The following is a 17,666-nucleotide window of genomic DNA, read 5'->3' on the forward strand; positions in this document are numbered from 1 at the left end:
CCAGGCACTCAGGAGTTTTATGCCCCAAGTCCTTGGTGAGTTTGATGACAGTATACTTTTGAACTTCTCCAGAATGATTCATTCTGGAGCCTAGAGAGGCCTTTCTGAAACTGAGATCTCCATCTCCATCTTGACCCTTCTGAGGCCTAAAAAGCAGCTACTCCCACCCCCTTGGGCCTCTGCTTAAAGGTAGCAGCAGAGCCCAGTGGCATTTTCTCCTAGCTTTAGGGTTTCTTTCAACAGTAATGAGGCAGATGAGTAGGACACATGGATGTCCCATTCCCACACTGACCTCACCTCTTCCATCCCTTCAGCTGAACACTTCCACTTACACATAACTGAAATGGATCCCATTACCCTCCTTTTGGGCTTCCCAGGCTAAAGAACCTGCCTGCCAGTGCAGGAGATATAAGAGATTCGGGTTTGATCCCTGGGTCGAGAAGATCCCCTGGAGGAGAACATGGGAACCCATTCCAGTATTCTTGCCTGGAGAGTCCCATGGACAGAGGAACCTGGTGGGCTACAGTCCATAGAGTTGCAAAGAGTTGGACATGACTCAAGTGTCTCAGCATGCACTCATACAACCTCCTTTTACAGATGAAAAAGCTTACGTTCAGAGAGGTCAAGTCCCTTGCCCAAGGTCACGCAGCAGGTGGGGACCAGAGTCTGCTCTGTCTGCTTCCACTCCTGTCCTGTGCTCTCCCCAAAGCCCGCTCTGGCCTCCTAGCTGGTGAAGAGAAGGAGGCCAGTGTGTGTGGGTCAGCAGTCTGCTAGCTGCTGTCTGCCAGGAGACAAGCATTCAGCTGTCAGCTTCACTGGTGATATTTCATTAGTTCACACTATTTCCACCTGCTGTGGTGGGGAACAGGATACAGAGTTCCTCACATCCAGGGCCCTGTCAGGCTGGGTGGAGGCTGCGGGATCTAATGATGTTTATGAGGTCAGCCCTGTGAAGTGATGTGTATTAACTCAAAGGAATGTCAGCCTCATTCCGTCTTGAGCCTGTGGCCTTGTTTCCCCTCCTGTCCCCCACTTGTATTTAAGTGCAGTTTCACCCCTGAGAGAGAGAGGTCAATAGGTAGAAAGTCCTAAGAGTGTTAAGAGCCTGCAGGTAGACAGCCCTAGGTCCCTACCCTGGCTCTGCCACTTACTTGCTGTGTGACCTTGAGCTGGTCACTCTGCCTCTCTGGGCCTCAGTTTCCTCATCTGTAAAATGGAGCTGAAGAGGAAGCTGTGATGAATACTGAATGAGACCCTGCCTAAGGGATTTAGAGGATACAAAATCCTACACAAATAACAATCAGAGTGGTTATCATTGTGAGGAATTTACCCTCAACCCAGTCCTGCCATTGAGGTCTGCCTTTGTAGAGAGAAACACACAGAGCAGCTTTGTGGATGGAAATGTGGGGAATCGAGGAGTGCCAGCCCCTGACAACCACTGGCTTTTGGACCCAGTGTCCTTGCTGGGGAAATCAGGAGTTGCTGATAAGGGAGAAGGAAGAACTGGAGGATGTGAAAGGTACAGGGGCTGAGAACGGGGTCTCGGACCCAAGGTGGTCCTAGCTGGGGCTGGGACTCTAGGCAAATGAGCTGAGGTTGGGGCTGTATAAGCTGAGGTGATTATAGCTCTTGGCCACCTGAGCTTGAATCCCTTCCTTGAAAAGCTCACCTATCTCAGTGATGCTCAGAAAAAACCAGGGAAGAGTTCAGTCTGTGAGGCTGGAGTTACAAAGGGGAGCAGGGAATCCCAAGGTCACGGCTGTGGAAGTTGGAAGACCCAGTAGAAATGGGTAAGCACCCAGGACTGTCCCTTCTTGGACTGTACTGGGTGATGTGTGTGGAGATGCGGAGAGATGTTGGTCTGTGAGTGTTTGAGAACTCTCTCGGCTCCCAGATGCCTGCTGACATCAGGGAAGCAGACAACATCCTACCCTGAGTGCAGCTCAATGGACAGAGCCATCCTAGGTTCTAAAGGCAAGGAGCCTTTCTCACAGTATCATTTCTTCCTCAATGCACTTCTGCCTCTGTCCGTCCTGGCTCCCATCTCCATGACAACCCACATCCCCTAACAAGAGTTAGAATGGTCATCGAGGACTGTCCTAGTGATGCAGTGGATAAGAATCTACCTACCAGGTTGGATCCCTGATCCAGAAGATCCCACATGCCATGCAGCAACTAAGCCCGTGCGCCAGAACTGCCGAGCCCACGTGCCTAGACCCCATGCTCCACAACAAGAGAAGCCGTCACAATGAGAAGTCCATGCACCCCACGGAAGCGTAGCCCTCGCTCACAGAAATGAGAGAAAGCTTATGCACAGCAAGGAAGATCTAGTGCAACCAACACTTAGATTAATTAATTAATTGAAAAAAGAATGATCGCTTGAAAGAGGTTGTATATTGCTGTGTGCGTGTGTTGTGCGTGTATGGGCCCATGCACCCATGCTCATGCCCACAGGGGATGGATGACAAATTTCCATGTGTTTTTCTGGGATTCCCATCCTCTGCGCTCTTAACCGACTCTTGAGATAGACAGTGACTGGCACTCTCCCAAGATGGACCCAGGCGCTCTGACAATCAGCAGGCGTCCTCTCTATCATCTAGCATCTTTGCCTCAAAATCAAGTAAATACTAATATTCTGAACTCTGCTACAGTAATGGGGGAAAACAAAGGGCTCACCTCGAAATATTTATCTGTACCCCAGTGTTATGGATTGAGTTGTATCCCCCCAAATTCATCTGTTGAAGTCCTCACCTCTAAGACCTCAGGCTGTGACTGTATTTGCTGGATTGGTGTTTGCAGAGGTAATTCACCTGAGATCACTGGGGTGGACCCTAACCCACTCTGACTGGTTTTTTTATGAGAAGAGGAGTTTGGGACACAGACATGCACAGAGGGAATACCATGAAGATACAGGGGAAAGATGAGTGTCTGCAAGCAGAGAAAGGCCTCAGGAGGAACAACCCTGCTGACACCTAGACCTCGGACTTCTAGCCTCCAGGACTGTGAAGACATAAATGTCTGTTGTTTAAGCCCCCCAGCCTGGGATCCTTTATTGTGGGAGCCCTAGCACACTATTACATGAATGACACAGAGAGACTGCTGACAGGGGTGTTAAGAGGGAAGGGGTCTTAACACATGGCCCACGGTCTCATGAAAACTCTCCGAGTCTTTTGAAATGGTTACCTTTCCTTTCTTAAAGAAATTTTTTATTATGAAAGTGACATATACCCTTTAAAGAAACAATGGAAAATAATGGAGTTGGGGTCAGGGAGTCTCCAGGGATTCATTGCTACCTGAGTACAACCAGCATTTGTTTTTTGTTTTGACCACGCCGCATGGCTTATGGGATCTTAGTTCCTGACTAGGGATCAAACTGCGCTCACGGCAATGAAAGTGCAAGTACTGACCACTGGACCACCAAGGAATTCCCCCAGTACAACCACTGTTATTATTTCTGGACACTTTTTGCCTTCCCGCTTCTGCCAGGCCCCCACCTGCCAATCACCCTTGGTGAATCAGCTTGGATGCCACTACTTACTGGAAGCCCTCTTTGGTTTCTCCCTCACCTCCGACCAAATGCCCCTCCTAGCCCCTGCATTTGCCTTTATCACTGCCTCAGTAATAGCCCCACTATCCCACCTGTTCTGTGTTTCCAGCTGCCTTTTCAGCTGGGAGTTTGAAGCACAAACACCTGGTGTCCAGCTTCTCCAGGAGGGCCTCCAAGGAGAATAAATCAAACTGATGTTTTTATTTTTGGCTGCGTGTGGACAGTGGTTGTTCTCTAAAACATGCTTGGATTGCTACTTATAGGCCATCTAAAACCATTTATCTACCTGTAATTCAGAGGCACCTACTGGTATATAATTAATGTTCCAGGAACTGCAGGCTAAGAAGCAATGTTGTAACAAATTCAATAAAGACTTTAAAAATGGTCCAGATTAAAAAAAAAGGGGACTGCAGGCTACCCTTGAGGTTCAAGCTTCATATTCATGGAGTTCTCACTTAGAACAAAAATTGCAACTGATAGGAGAGGATGCTTTGGAGGATTGGAAACTGGATACTGAAAATCAGACTGAGCAAATCTGGAATGTTTGATACCTGTATGTCTTGGTGTCTCTTTAGCCAACGGAGGGAGGCCTGATGTTGGCCCTTGTGGGAAAGCCCTCGGTGATACAAACAGTGTGTTTTGAGGGCATGGTTGAGCCATCCTTTTTTCTTATCACCTCTGTATTGCTTTCATTCTGATTCTGGGTTGAATTCTATTGAAAAACTATTATAAAGCACAGAAGCTGAATCTCTTTGTTTTTTTTTTTTAATTTTAAAATCTTTAATTCTTACATGCATTCCCAAACATGAACCCCCCTCCCACCTCCCTCCCCATAACATCTTTCTGGGTCATCCCCATGCACCAGCCCCAAGCATGCTGCATCCTGCATCAGACATAGACTGGCGATTCAATTCACATGATAGTATACATGTTAGAATGTCATTCTCCCAAATCATCCCACCCTCTCCCTCTCCCTCTGAGTCCAAAAGTCCGTTATACACATCTGTGTCTCTTTCCCTGTCTTGCATACAGGGTCGTCATTGCCATCTTCCTAAATTCCATATATATGTGTTAGTATACTGTATTGGTGTTTTTCTTTCTGGCTTACTTCACTCTGTATAATCGGCTCCAGTTTCATCCATCTCAACAGAACTGATTCAAATGAATTCTTTTTAACGGCTGAGTAATACTCCATTGTGTATATGTACCACAGCTTTCTTATCCATTCATCTGCTGATGGACATCTAGGTTGTTTCCATGTCCTGGCTATTATAAACAGTGCTGCGATGAACATTGGGGTACATGTGTCTCTTTCAATTCTGGTTTCCTCGGTGTGTATGCCCAGAAGTGGGATTGCTGGGTCATAAGGTAGTTCTATTTGCAATTTTTTAAGGAATCTCCACACTGTTCTCCATAGTGGCTGTACTAGTTTGCATTCCCACCAACAGTGTAGGAGGGTTCCCTTTTCTCCACACCCTCTCCAGCATTTATTGCTTGCAGATTTTTGGATCGCAGCCATTCTGACTGGTGTGAAGTGGTACCTCATTGTGGTTTTGATTTGCATTTCTCTAATAATGAGTGATGTTGAGCATCTTTTCATGTGTTTGTTAGCCATCCGTATGTCTTCTTTGGAGAAATGTCTATTTAGTTCTTTGGCCCATTTTTTGATTGGGTCGTTTATTTTTCTGGAGTTGAGCTGCATAAGTTGCTTGTATATTTTTGAGATTAGTTGTTTGTCAGTTGCTTCATTTGCTATTATTTTCTCCCATTCCGAAGGCTGTCTTTTCACCTTGCTTATATTTTCCTTTGTTGTGCAGAAGCTTTTAATTTTAATTAGATCCCATTTGTTTATTTTTGCTTTTATTTCCAGAATTCTGGGAGGTGGATCATAGAGGATCCTGCTGTGATTTATGTCTGAGAGTGTTTTGCCTATGTTCTCCTCTAGGAGTTTTATAGTTTCTGATCTTACATTTAGATCTTTAATCCATTTTGAGTTTATTTTTGTGTGCGGTGTTAGAAAGTGATCTAGTTTCATTCTTTTACAAGTGGTTGACCAGTTTTCCCAGCACCACTTGTTAAAGAGATTGTCTTTACTCCATTGTATATTCTTGCCTCCTTTGTCAAAGATAAGGTGTCCATATGTGTGTGGATTTATCTCTGGGCTTTCTATTTTGTTCCATTGATCTATATGTCTGTCTTCGTGCCAGTACCATACTGTCTTGATGACTGTGGCTTTGTAGTAGAGCCTGAAGTCAGGCAAGTTGATTCCTCCAGTTTCATTCTTCTTTCTCAAGATTGCTTTGGCTATTCGAGGTTTTTTGTATTTCCATACAAATCTTGAAATTATTTGTTCTAGTTCTGTGAAAAATGTGGCTGGTAGCTTGATAGGGATTGCATTGAATTTGTAAATTGCTTTGGGTAGTATACTCATTTTCACTATATTGATTCTTCCAATCCATGAACATGGTATATTTCTCCATCTATTAGTGTCCTCTTTGATTTCTTTCATCAGTGTTTTATAGTTTTCTATATATAGGTCTTTAGTTTCTTTAGGAAGATATATTCCTAAGTATTTTATTCTTTTCGTTGCAATGGTGAATGGAATTGTTTCCTTAATTTCTTTTTCTACTTTCTCATTATTAGTGTATAGGAATGCAAGGGATTTCTGTGTGTTGATTTTATATCCTGCAACTTTACTATATTCATTGATGAGCTCTAGTAATTTTCTGGTGGAGTCTTTAGGACAGTGCTTCCTATCATGCTCTTGACCCTAGACTAATCCACAGATGGTGTTGGGCAACAGGACTGAGGCTTGGAGACAGTGACTGAGAATCGGGAAATGAGCATCTTGGCAAAGCAAGGCGGAGAAGGACTGGCTGGGACTGCAGGCCGGGCCCCCTCCCCCCCTCCCCCCGCCCCTCCCTCCCTCCTCCCCACTATCTCCCTCCCCACCATCTCCCTCCATCTCTCTTCTCACTCACTCACCATCCCCATCTCCCCTCCGCTTTCCCTCCTTCTGTCTCTTTTTCTCTACTGGACCATTCCTTTCCTTTGTCTCCTTGGCCAGCCTTTCTTTCCCACAACTCTCAATCATGACTCCTTGGCCTTATAGTTCTATTGGATTGATAGGTCTTTAGAGATGAATTTATCCATCTCATTTTAAAGGTTTTTCCTTGTGTTGCTTTTTGAAAAATTGTGATAATAATGCACAACAAAATCTGTCATCTTAACCACTTCGAAGTATACAGTTCAGTTGAACCAAGTATACAGTTCAGTTGTACTAAAACATGTCAACCATTTCATTTTGCAGATGGGAAGCCTGAGGCTCAGAGGGAATGGAACATGTCAAGGGACATGGCAGAGAGAGGACTCACACTCAGACTATGGATTGCCTTCAGGTCCCGAAAGAGGGCAGGACATGCCAAAGGGAAGAGGAGGAACAAGGTAGGGGGAGAGGTGTGTGGCATGGGCAGGAGGTGCTGGGTCGTGCTTAAACACTGGTCCGCGCTCTGTTCTCTCCTCCTCAGCTGGAAGAGGCATGAACTATCAAATGAAACTTTGAGAACATGCTCAGTGAAAGAAGTCAGGCACAAAAATCATCCACATACCGTATGACTCCATTTATAGGAGATATCCAGAATAGGTAAATTCATCCGTACAGAAAGTGGGTTGGTGGTGGTCAGGGGCTGGCAGAGACTAGAGAGTGACTGCTTAATGAATAAAGGGTTATTATTATGGGTGATGAAGAGTTTTGGGAACTAGACAGAGATGATGATCCTACAATACTGTGAAGACATTAAATGCCACTGAAACAGTATTCATCCAACCTTCATTCATTTAACCTTTTATTACAGGTTAAATATTTAAAGAGGAACATAATAATGTATAATAATAAGTGTATAATAATAATGTAACTGAAAACTACATTATATTTTGTATTTATTATTATCTACTGAATTTGCTTTCACGTATTTAAAGAGATGTTAATTGCTTCTTATGAATATTGAACTTTATTTTCCTCCTAATAAAAAAAATGCCACTGAATGCTTTACTTTAAAATGGGTAGCTTTCTGTTCTGTGAATGTCACCTCGGTTAAAAACATTTTTTTCTGCAAGATGTTAGTGAATCTTGCAGAAGACAAAATATCACATAACAGATGTTTTCATGGGCATAGTTGTGGTGGGTGACACTCACCAGACAGGAGACAGATGGGAGACACTGCCTTCCTTTTGCCTTGAAGGATTTCCTCTCCACCTTGACCGTAGCTCGTAGGAGTGACCAGAGAGACAGTGTGCTCCCTTTCTGGATATTTTTTCGCCCTCTCCCTCCTGCAGGCCCATGACAACAGTCGCTCATCCCTCATGACTTAATTCAGGTGTCAGCTCTTTCCTGAAGCCCTCTTTGATTGCTCCCCACCCCCCAATTGCACGCCATGCTTATGTTCCCTGCATTTACCAGGACAGTTGCTGTGGAGTGATTATCCGCTGACTTGTCTGCTCCCACCCTGTCTATGAGCCTGTTGAGATCAGCGACCTTTCAGAGGCAGAGTGGAAAGAAAACCATATAGACCTTGGTGCTACATCTACCTGGGTTCAAAGCCTGGCTTGGCTGACTTATTAGCTGGATGACCTTGGGGCAAATTACTTAGCCTTTAGGAACATCAGTTTCACATCTGGAGAATGAAGATGAGATTTCCATTATAGGGCTGTGTCAAGGCACCTTGGTTATATAATTTTATTCCCTGAGAGATTTTTATCTTTTTCTTCTTCTCTAGCTCCTCTTCCTTTTCCATTATGATCATTTACTTTTGATTTTCCCTTAGTTTCAGCCCTTTCTGAATATTTTCAAACTGTCTCTCTGACCAGGTGAGCAGCAGAATGGGTAACCTGGTGTCCATTGGGGAGGGCTGCAGTGGTGCACGTGCGGCGAGCTGAGTGAGGTGGGGTAAGTATCTGGGAACAGTGATGTCTGCTGCCATCACCTAAGGACAGGAAAGGACAGTGTTAGTTTGGATTGCCAGCTCATCCTGTGTGATGCAGCCAGAGAGTAGCCCTCTCTGAGTCTCCACTTGTGGTTGTGTAAGTGGCGGTTCATGTGAGGACTTCCCTGGAGCATGATGAGGGTGAAATACACACCCATGGAAAGGTCTGTATAGTCAAAGCTATGGTCCTTCCAGTGGTCATTTTCAGATGTGAGAGTTGGACCATAAGGAAGGCTGAGCACCAAAGAACTGATGCTTTCAAACTGCGGTGCTGGAGAAGACTCTTGAGAGTCCCTTGGGCAGCAAGGAGATCAAATCAGTCCATCCTAAAGGAAATCAGTCCTGACTATTTATTGGAAGGACTGATGCTGAAACTGAAGCTCCAATGCTTTGGCCACTTGATGCGAACAGCTGACTCACTGGAAAAGACCCCGATGCTGGGAAAAATTGAAAGCAGGAGGAGAAGGGGATGACAGGGGATGAGATACTTGGATGGCATCACCAACTTGATGGGCATAAATTTTGAGCAAACTCCGGGAAGAACAAGGAAGCCTGGCATGCTGCAGTCCATGGGGTCGCGGAGTCAGACACAACTGAGCGACTGAAAAACAACAACAACGTGGGAAGACAGAGGTCATAGGAATGGAGCGTGTGCTCAATAGCTGCACATGCGCAGACATACCACCAGATGCCTTGCTTTTGTAGTATCCCTGCTAAATTGGAGAATGATGTCATGCACAGAAATAGAAATGTACTCAGCTGTTTGCTGGGTTCTGAACAGATTCTGCAGTCAGTGAGCTTTCAGGAACTCCAACTTTCTACCCAAATTCTTAAAATGATTTGCAGACAAGTAAGAAAGGAGACAACTTGGCAACTGAACAACAATAACAAGGAAGGAGTTTGGTTTCCCAGGTGGTTCAGTGTCTGCCAATACAGGAGATGTAAGAGACGTGGGTTTGATCCCTGGGTTGAGAATATCTCCTGGAGGAGGGCAGGGCAACCCACTCCAGTATTCTTGCCTGGAGAATCCCATGGACAGAGGAGCCTGGCATGCTACAGTCCACGGAGTCACAAAGAGTCAGAAATGACTGAAGCGACTTAGCACACACACACGAAAGGACACTTCTGTTCTTCTTTTTTCGCCTTTTTAAAATTGAAGTTAAAGTTGATTTACAATGTTGTATTAGTTTCTGGTGTCTGGCAAAGTTCAGTTTTATATATATGTGTATATATCTGTATAAATTCTTTTGCATATTCTTCTCCATTGTAGTTTATCACAAGATTTTGAATATAATTCCCTATACGATACAGTAGGACATTGTTCTTTATTTTATGTCTAGCAGTTTTCATCTGCTAATCCTAAACTCCTAATTTATCCATCCCCCATCTTTTCCTGCTTTGGTAACCATAAATTTGTTTTCTCTGACAGTCTGTTTCTGTTTTGTAAATAAGTTCATTTGTATCATATGTTAAATTCCACATATAAGTGATATCATATGACATTTGTCTCTCTTGGATTTACGTCACTTAGTATGATAATCTAAGTTGGATAATCATCCATGTTGCTGCCAATGGCATTATTTCACTCTTTTTATGGCTGAGTAATAGTCCATCACATATATATATATGTATATATTTATATATCGCATCTTCTTTATCTATTTATTTGCCGATGGACATTTAGATTGCTTCCATGTCTTGGCTAGTGTAAACAGTGCTGCTATGAACATTAGGGTGAATGTATCTGTTTGAATTAGAGTTTTGGGGGCATTCCATTCTTGTTGTCACAGCTGGTGCCTGGTCTTGCAGGCTGAGAGGTGAGCAGGTAAGGGACCAGAGGCAGGAAGTGACACCCCCACTTGAATTCCCTCAGACCACAAGTGTGGGCTAAGGCCCCCCCCCACTCTTGTTGGGTGACGAGGGTTGAGAAGCATGACCTGGACATGTGAAAGTCAAGTCCCAGTGTTGAGTGACTTTGGAGCAAGAAGGGAGATGGGGGTCCCACTTTCCAGGCTGAGTAGGCTACAGCAAGCAGCTCCCTAAAGACTCTAAACTCCAGGGCAAGAGCCCAGTTGAAGTCTTAGATCCATAAATGATAAAGAAACATCAGTAGGATGAATCAAAAACATGGGCTGGTCCCTGAATTCCCTCTTCTCACTTCCCTCCCTACTCAATGGAAGGAAATGTTCTGCAAATTCTAGACCACCTGGGAACTCAAGGAGGTGCTCTATCCACTTGAGCTCAGTTTCTCTGTTTGTCAAATGGGCACGATCTACCCATTTCAGCAGATTCCTGTCTAAGATGCTACATTAAGGCTCCCATCCAGGGTGGGGTTTCACACAGGCTCAGCAGGGCCGTTCCTCTCTCTTCTCTCTTACACTATATGGAACCACTTACCTCTCCAGACTTCTGTCTTCTCTGAAAATTGGAGGAAGTGTGTTGCCCCTGTTCCCACAAAGGGAAGCGTGTGAGCTGCAAAGGCAGTGGTTGGACTCCCCGTCCCCTCTGAGCCCAGGAAGTGCTGAGTGGGCAGTGCAGGAGGGCAGAGATGTCCCAGGAGCCAGCTCTGCTCTGCAACATGGTCCCTCCTTCCATGGACACCCTCCTGGTCTGTTCCCAGTTCCCCTTGACTCTCAAGCCCTGAAGAAACAAGATCCCAGTCTGGCTCCATCCTCCTCTGTTTCCTGAGATTCTTTCAGAGGTCTGTGGACTGACCGCCCACCCTGGGCTCAAGAAAGGAGTCTTCTGGGTCTTTCTTTAGGCCTGCCTTATCTGCATTAGATGGGACAGACTGAGAACCTTTCTCTTCATGATGTGAAATCAGTCAGTGGGTCCCTAACGGTATTCTCTGAGAAAAACACCTAGGGAAATACTTCTTCCCTTAAAGAGGATGCAGTTACAATACAGATTAATATATCAATATGTCTACCATGGTACTTGAAATAGATGTGGATACATGTAACTTTGTACATGCATGTAAATATGTATATATGCCTCCAAGAATTTCTTCATCAGCTCTCTATGCCCTGCAGTTCAAGCTGCTGTAAAGTCTTTCTTGGACCATCACAGTAAATATCCATATAGATATATACACAAGTAAGAGGTGATAATATTCCTACATGGTGTTAACCCTGGGCATAATTTCAGCCATTTTTCAACTCATCTATCATCTAAATGAGTTTGAGCAAACTCCGGGAGATATTGAAGGACAGGAAAGCCTGGCATGCTGCAGCCCACGGGGTCGCGGAGAGTTGGACATGACTTAGCAACTGAACAACAGCAATCCTCTAAAACTACCATTATTTCCATTTTACAGATGGAAAAAGTAAGGCATCAGAGAGGCTAAGCATCTTGCCCAAAGTCACACAGCAGATAAGTAACAGAGCTGGGATTTGAACCCAGGCAGTCTGGCTCCAGACCCTGTGCTCTTCATTCTATAATCTCCTGACACTCACCAGCAGCAGCCTCTGATGCGCACATCATCTGCAGAACCAGCCCCTTCAACCACGCATCACACACTCTGGAACCTACCTCCCTATTACCTAAAATCCTCCGGCTCACCCCTCACCCCCATCTTTGGGATAGCAGTGAGACCCCTTCAGCAGGTCCTAATGCCCTCCTCTGCCTCATTTTTAGAAGTGGCTGCTTTGCAACATGCACTTGGGGATCAATATCTCTGTCTTTCTCAGTGTGAAGCCTCCTTTATAATGTCAAAATAATTCTTAAACCGAGCACGGTAATAGTTCTACTTTTAGTATCTATTGATTTAGAAAACATCTACCAGCAAAGAGCTACCATGAATTCCATAATACTTTAAAATATATTTGATGAATTGTGATATGTGATATATTACTTTTTCAGTTTATAAACCAGGCTGGATTCAGAGATAAATTCTCAGACTTATACTAAATCCCTGAACCCGGAGATCCTTATCCCTTAGCTAGGAAATCACTGTTTTTCTCCACTCTTCCAAAATCTTGCAAGTTCCCAAGGCACATTTGAACATTCTGATAGCTTGTCCTGGAGTGACACTCCCTAAGGACTCAGGTTAAGTACCACCTCCTCTGGGGAGTCCTTCCTGACTCATCTCATCACCCCATCATTGTCCAGCTAATAGCTCTGCTCTATTGTCTCTGCACCACAGCCCTTCTTTACCATTGCTCAGTCACACTGTCCCATCATCATTTGTTTGCAAACACTACTGTATAATTTGGCCAAGTACAGGAGCCTTGGCATCCATGAGACCCAGCTTTCTGTCTTGGCTGTAGCATCTTCCAGCTTTGTGAACTTGGGCAACTTGAGCAAGTCCCTTCTCTGTTTTTGAGCATCAGATTCTTCACCTGTAAAATGAGGATGCTTGTACCACCTGTCTTCCTAGCATCACCTGACACATTTCTGATAACAGAGCCATTCTTTCCTTTTTTCTTCATTTCTATTTTAAAATAAAGAATCCATTCTATGTGGTTTGATGGGGCTGCAGTGGTGGTAGGTGTTCCAGACCTGGACGAAAGGAGAGCTCCATCTCCTACTCACAGTAATTGGCTTGAAAGTAGGCATGAGGCTCCAAACAAGCTAATCCAGTCTTGTCTGGAACTTTCTGTAAGAAAATAAGAAGAGATTTTCTTGTCACTCAGGAGTTGCTATGCAGGTAAAATGTGGCTCTAGAGGGGTGGACAGCTATCTTACCTATCACATAGAAATAATCTAAGAAATGGAGCAGAAGATGAAACATTGACTACATCATACAAGTCTCTTGATCCAACCATTCCTGAAGACAGTGAACGCCTGGGTTTCTAATTATATAAGCCAACAAATCCTTCCCCACCCCTTTCCTTTTAAACTTAAACTAGCATGAATCAAGTTTATTTCCCTTGTACCAAAAAGAATTCTATGGCAGTCTATTACATTGGTGGTTCTTGATGAACCATGCTTTTTAGTATTCATGCCCCTGAGTTGTCAACTCCTATTGACTATGGGTGGGGCTTGCAAGTGATCAATGAAATGAGATGGAAGTGATGCTGTGCCTATTCTGGGCCTAAGTCTGAAGAAGGCTTGACAGTTTCCATCCTCTTGGAAAGCCTGAGTGGCCCTGTAAGTTCAGGAGAGACCATGTGGAGATGCCGCATGAAGAGGAAGACATCCAGATGCCACACAGAGAGATAGAAGCTCAGTTTTCTGGTGTCCCAGCTGAGTCCAGTCCCCTGTCAACCTTTCAGCTGAATGTAGCCACATAAGTGATCACAGGCAAGACCAGATAAATCATCCAGTCTAGTCCTGTTCAGATTACAGTATTTGGAGTGATGATAAAATGATTGCTGCTTTAAGCCACTGTGATTTGGTGTAGCTTATTATACAGCAGTAAATAACAGGAGCACTGACTAATATACTTCTTCACAGGGCTGTTGTTAGAACTAAGATGCTGCTGCTGCTGCTGCTGCTAAGTCGCTTCAGTCGTGTCCGACTGCATGTAAATTGCTTAGCATAGTGCCTGGCACATAGAAAATGCTCATTAAGTATCAACTATTCCTTTTCTTATCATTGTTATTATTATTGTTACCCCAATTTTGTTGTAATCCAAATGTTTGCTGCCCAATTTAGATTGTGATCTCATTGTATCATATACATTGCTATATTCCTGGGTCCAGCCCAGAACATGACATATGTTTAGCATTCTGTCAATGTTGCTTTCAGTGAATGAATGAATGAATGAACAGCAAAAGAAGTATTCACAAATGCAAAATTCAGTGTATCATGCAGAGTTTATCCTTAGCATGTATTTTTGATCTGTGTATACTTCAGATTGAATTAAATCCAAAGTTGTCTAGACCACTGAGGGTCTAGAAGACTTTCCAGGACAATTGATCTCTTTGTAGTAACTCAGTGATCCAGTTGGAGGGAGATTTCAGAAGTCTGTGGCTATAGCATCTAGAACATGGCCTCTGATTGGGTAGTATATCAGGTGAACACAGACAAGGTGAACACCACATCAGCTCTTAAATTCTTGCTGGTAGAAGGGCACACCATACTTCCTGTTACACTTCATTGGCCAAAGCTAGTCACATGGCCCCATCTAATTTCATATGTGACAGAGGGCTGTTCTCAGGAAAAGGGAATTCCTTAAACCTTCCCCCCTCCAAGCAGGTGCTTATGCTTTATGGGCAAGATGGTCAACAGCTCTACCACTAGATTAGCCCTGGTATAGTGAAAAACAAAGATAATACTCCATGCATCTCATTTTACAGAGAGAAAATCAAGACTAATAAGCAAAGTGACTTCATAGACCCCCAAGATTGATCAATTTTTAATTTAAAAAATTTAATATATATGAGATAATGCTAGTCTAGCAGAATGTTAAGAGTAATTTTCTGCAGTGGGGACATGGTGTTCAGTAGAATTCCCTCAATTTTTCTGTACGTTTGACATTTTCTGTAATGTTGGAAATTTACATTTACTTTTAAAATAGTTAACATTAATACATTTACATTAATCAAAATTCAGAAGGTATCAAAAGTTAAATATTATGAAGTCTTCCTTTTCCCCTGTCCCAGGTTCCCAGGTTCTTTCCTAAAGGGAACCAATGTTATCAGCTTCTTATGATTCCTTCAAGAGATATTCTGTGTCTGGGCAACCACAACTGCAAACAGATGCAGGCTTCTCCATTTTTTAAAACAAATTATTATTAGGTAGCAGCGTTTTGCCAAGAGAACACACTGGTCATAGCAAACACCCTCTTCCAACAACACAAGAGACTACTCTACCCATGGACATCACCAGATGGTCAATACCAAAATCAGACAGATTATATTCTTTGTAGCTGTAGATGGAAAAGCTCTATACAGTCAGCATAAACAAGACCAGGAGCTGACTGTGGCTCAGATCATGAACTCCTTATTGCCAAATTCAGGCTTAAATTGAAGAAAGTAGGGAAAACCACTAGACCATTCAGGTATGACCTAAATCAAATCCCTTATGATTATACAGTGGAAGTGAGAAATAGATTCAAGGAATTAGATCTGATAAACAGAGTGCCTGAAGAACTACGGACAGAGGTTCGTGACATTGTACGGGAGGTGGTGATCAAGGCTACCCCCAAGAAAAAGAAATGCAAAAAGGCAAAATGGTTGTCCGAGGAGGCCTTACAAATAGCTAAGAAAAGAAGAGAAGCTAAAGACAAAGGAGAAAAGGAAAGATATACCCATCTGAATGCAGAGTTCCAAAGAATAGCAAGGAGAGATAAGAAAGCCTTCCTCAGTGGTCAGTGCAAAGAAATAGAGGAAAACAATAGAATGGGAGACTAGAGATCTCTTCAAGAAAATTAGGGATACCAAGGGAATATTTCATGCAAAGATGGGCACAATAAAGGACAGATAGTATGATCTAACAGAAGCAGAAGATAGTAAGAAAAGGTGGCAAGAATACACAGAAGAACTATACTGAGAAGATCTTCATGAACCAGATACCCATAATGGTATGATCCCTCACCTAGAGCCAGACATCCTGGAATGCAAAGTCAAGTGAACCTCAGGAAGCATCACTATGAATAAAGCTAGTGAAGGTGATAGAATTCCAGCTGAGCTATTTTATGTCCTAAAAGATGATGCTGTGAAAGTGCTGCACTCAATATGCCAGCAAATTTGGAAAACTTAGCAGTGGTCACAGGACTGGAAAAGGTCAGTTTTCATTCCAATCCCAAAGAAAGGCAATGCCAAAGAATGCTCAAACTACCACACAATTACACTCATCTCACACACTAGCAAAGTAATGCTCAAAATTCTCCAAGCGAGGCTTCAACAGTATGTGAACTATGAACTTCCAGATGTTTAAGCTGGATTTAGAAAAGGCAGAGGAACCAGAGATCAAATTGCCAACATCAAAACTGCAAGAAAGTTCCAGAAAAACATCTACTTCTGCTTTATTGACTATGTCAAAGCCTTTGACTGTGTGGATTACAGCAAACTGGAAAATTCTTAAAGAGGTGGGAATACCAGATCACCTTACCTGTGTCCTGAGAAATCTGTATGCAGGTCAAGAAGTAACAGTTAGAACCGGATATGGAACAACGGACTCATTCCAAATTGGGAAAGGAGTATGTCAAGGCTATATATTGTCACCTTGCTTATTTAACTTATACGTAGAATACATCATGTGAAATGCTGGGCTGGATGAAGCACAAGTTGGAATCAAGATTGCTGGGAGAAATATCAATAACTTCAGATATGCAGATGGCATCACTCTTATGGCAGAAAGCGAAGAGGAACTGAAGAGCCTCTTGATGCAAATGAAAGAGGAGAGTGCAAAACCTGGCTTAAAACGCAACATTCAAAAGGCGAAGATCACGACATCTGGTTCCACTACTTCATGGCAAATAGATGGGGAAACAATGAAACAGTGACAGATTTTATTTTCTTGGGCTCCAGAATCACTGCAGATAGTGACTGTAACCATGAAATTAAAAGACACTTACTCCTTGGAAGAAAAGTTATGACCATATTAAAAAGCAGAGACATTACTTTGCTGACAAAGTTCTGTCTAGTCAAAGCTATGGTTTTTCCAGTAGTCATGTACAGATATAAGAGTTGGACCATAAAGAAAGCTGAGCACCAAAGAATTGATGCTTTTGAACTGTGGTGTTGAACAAGACTCTTGTGAGTCCCTTGGACTGCAAGGAGATCAAACCAGTCAATCCCAAAGGAAATCAGTCCTAAATATTCTTTGGGAGGACTGATGTTGAAGCTGAAACTCCAATACTTTGGCCACCTGATGTGAAGAACTGACTCATTTGAAAAGACCCTGATGCTGGGAAAAATTAAAGGCAGGAAGAGAAGGGGACAACAGAGGATGAGATGGTTGGATGGCATCACTGACTCGATGGACATGAGTTTGAGCAGGCTCCGGAAATTGGTGATGGACAGGGAAACCTGGCATGCTGCAGTCCATGGGGTCGCAGAGTTGGACACAACTGAGCGACTGAACTGAACCCACTGCACACACAGCTATGCACTGAGAATGTCCCTTGCACTAGCTAAATGCTTTGTACCCAGTATCTCTTTAATCCTCAGAGCAACTCTGTGAGGGAATTGTGATGTTCCCATTTCATGGATGAGAAAACTGAACTACAGAGAAATTAAATGAATTGT

The sequence above is a fragment of the Ovis canadensis genome, chromosome 3 (assembly GCF_042477335.2).
Source record: "Ovis canadensis isolate MfBH-ARS-UI-01 breed Bighorn chromosome 3, ARS-UI_OviCan_v2, whole genome shotgun sequence".
In the NCBI taxonomy this organism is placed as follows: Eukaryota; Metazoa; Chordata; class Mammalia; order Artiodactyla; family Bovidae; genus Ovis; species Ovis canadensis.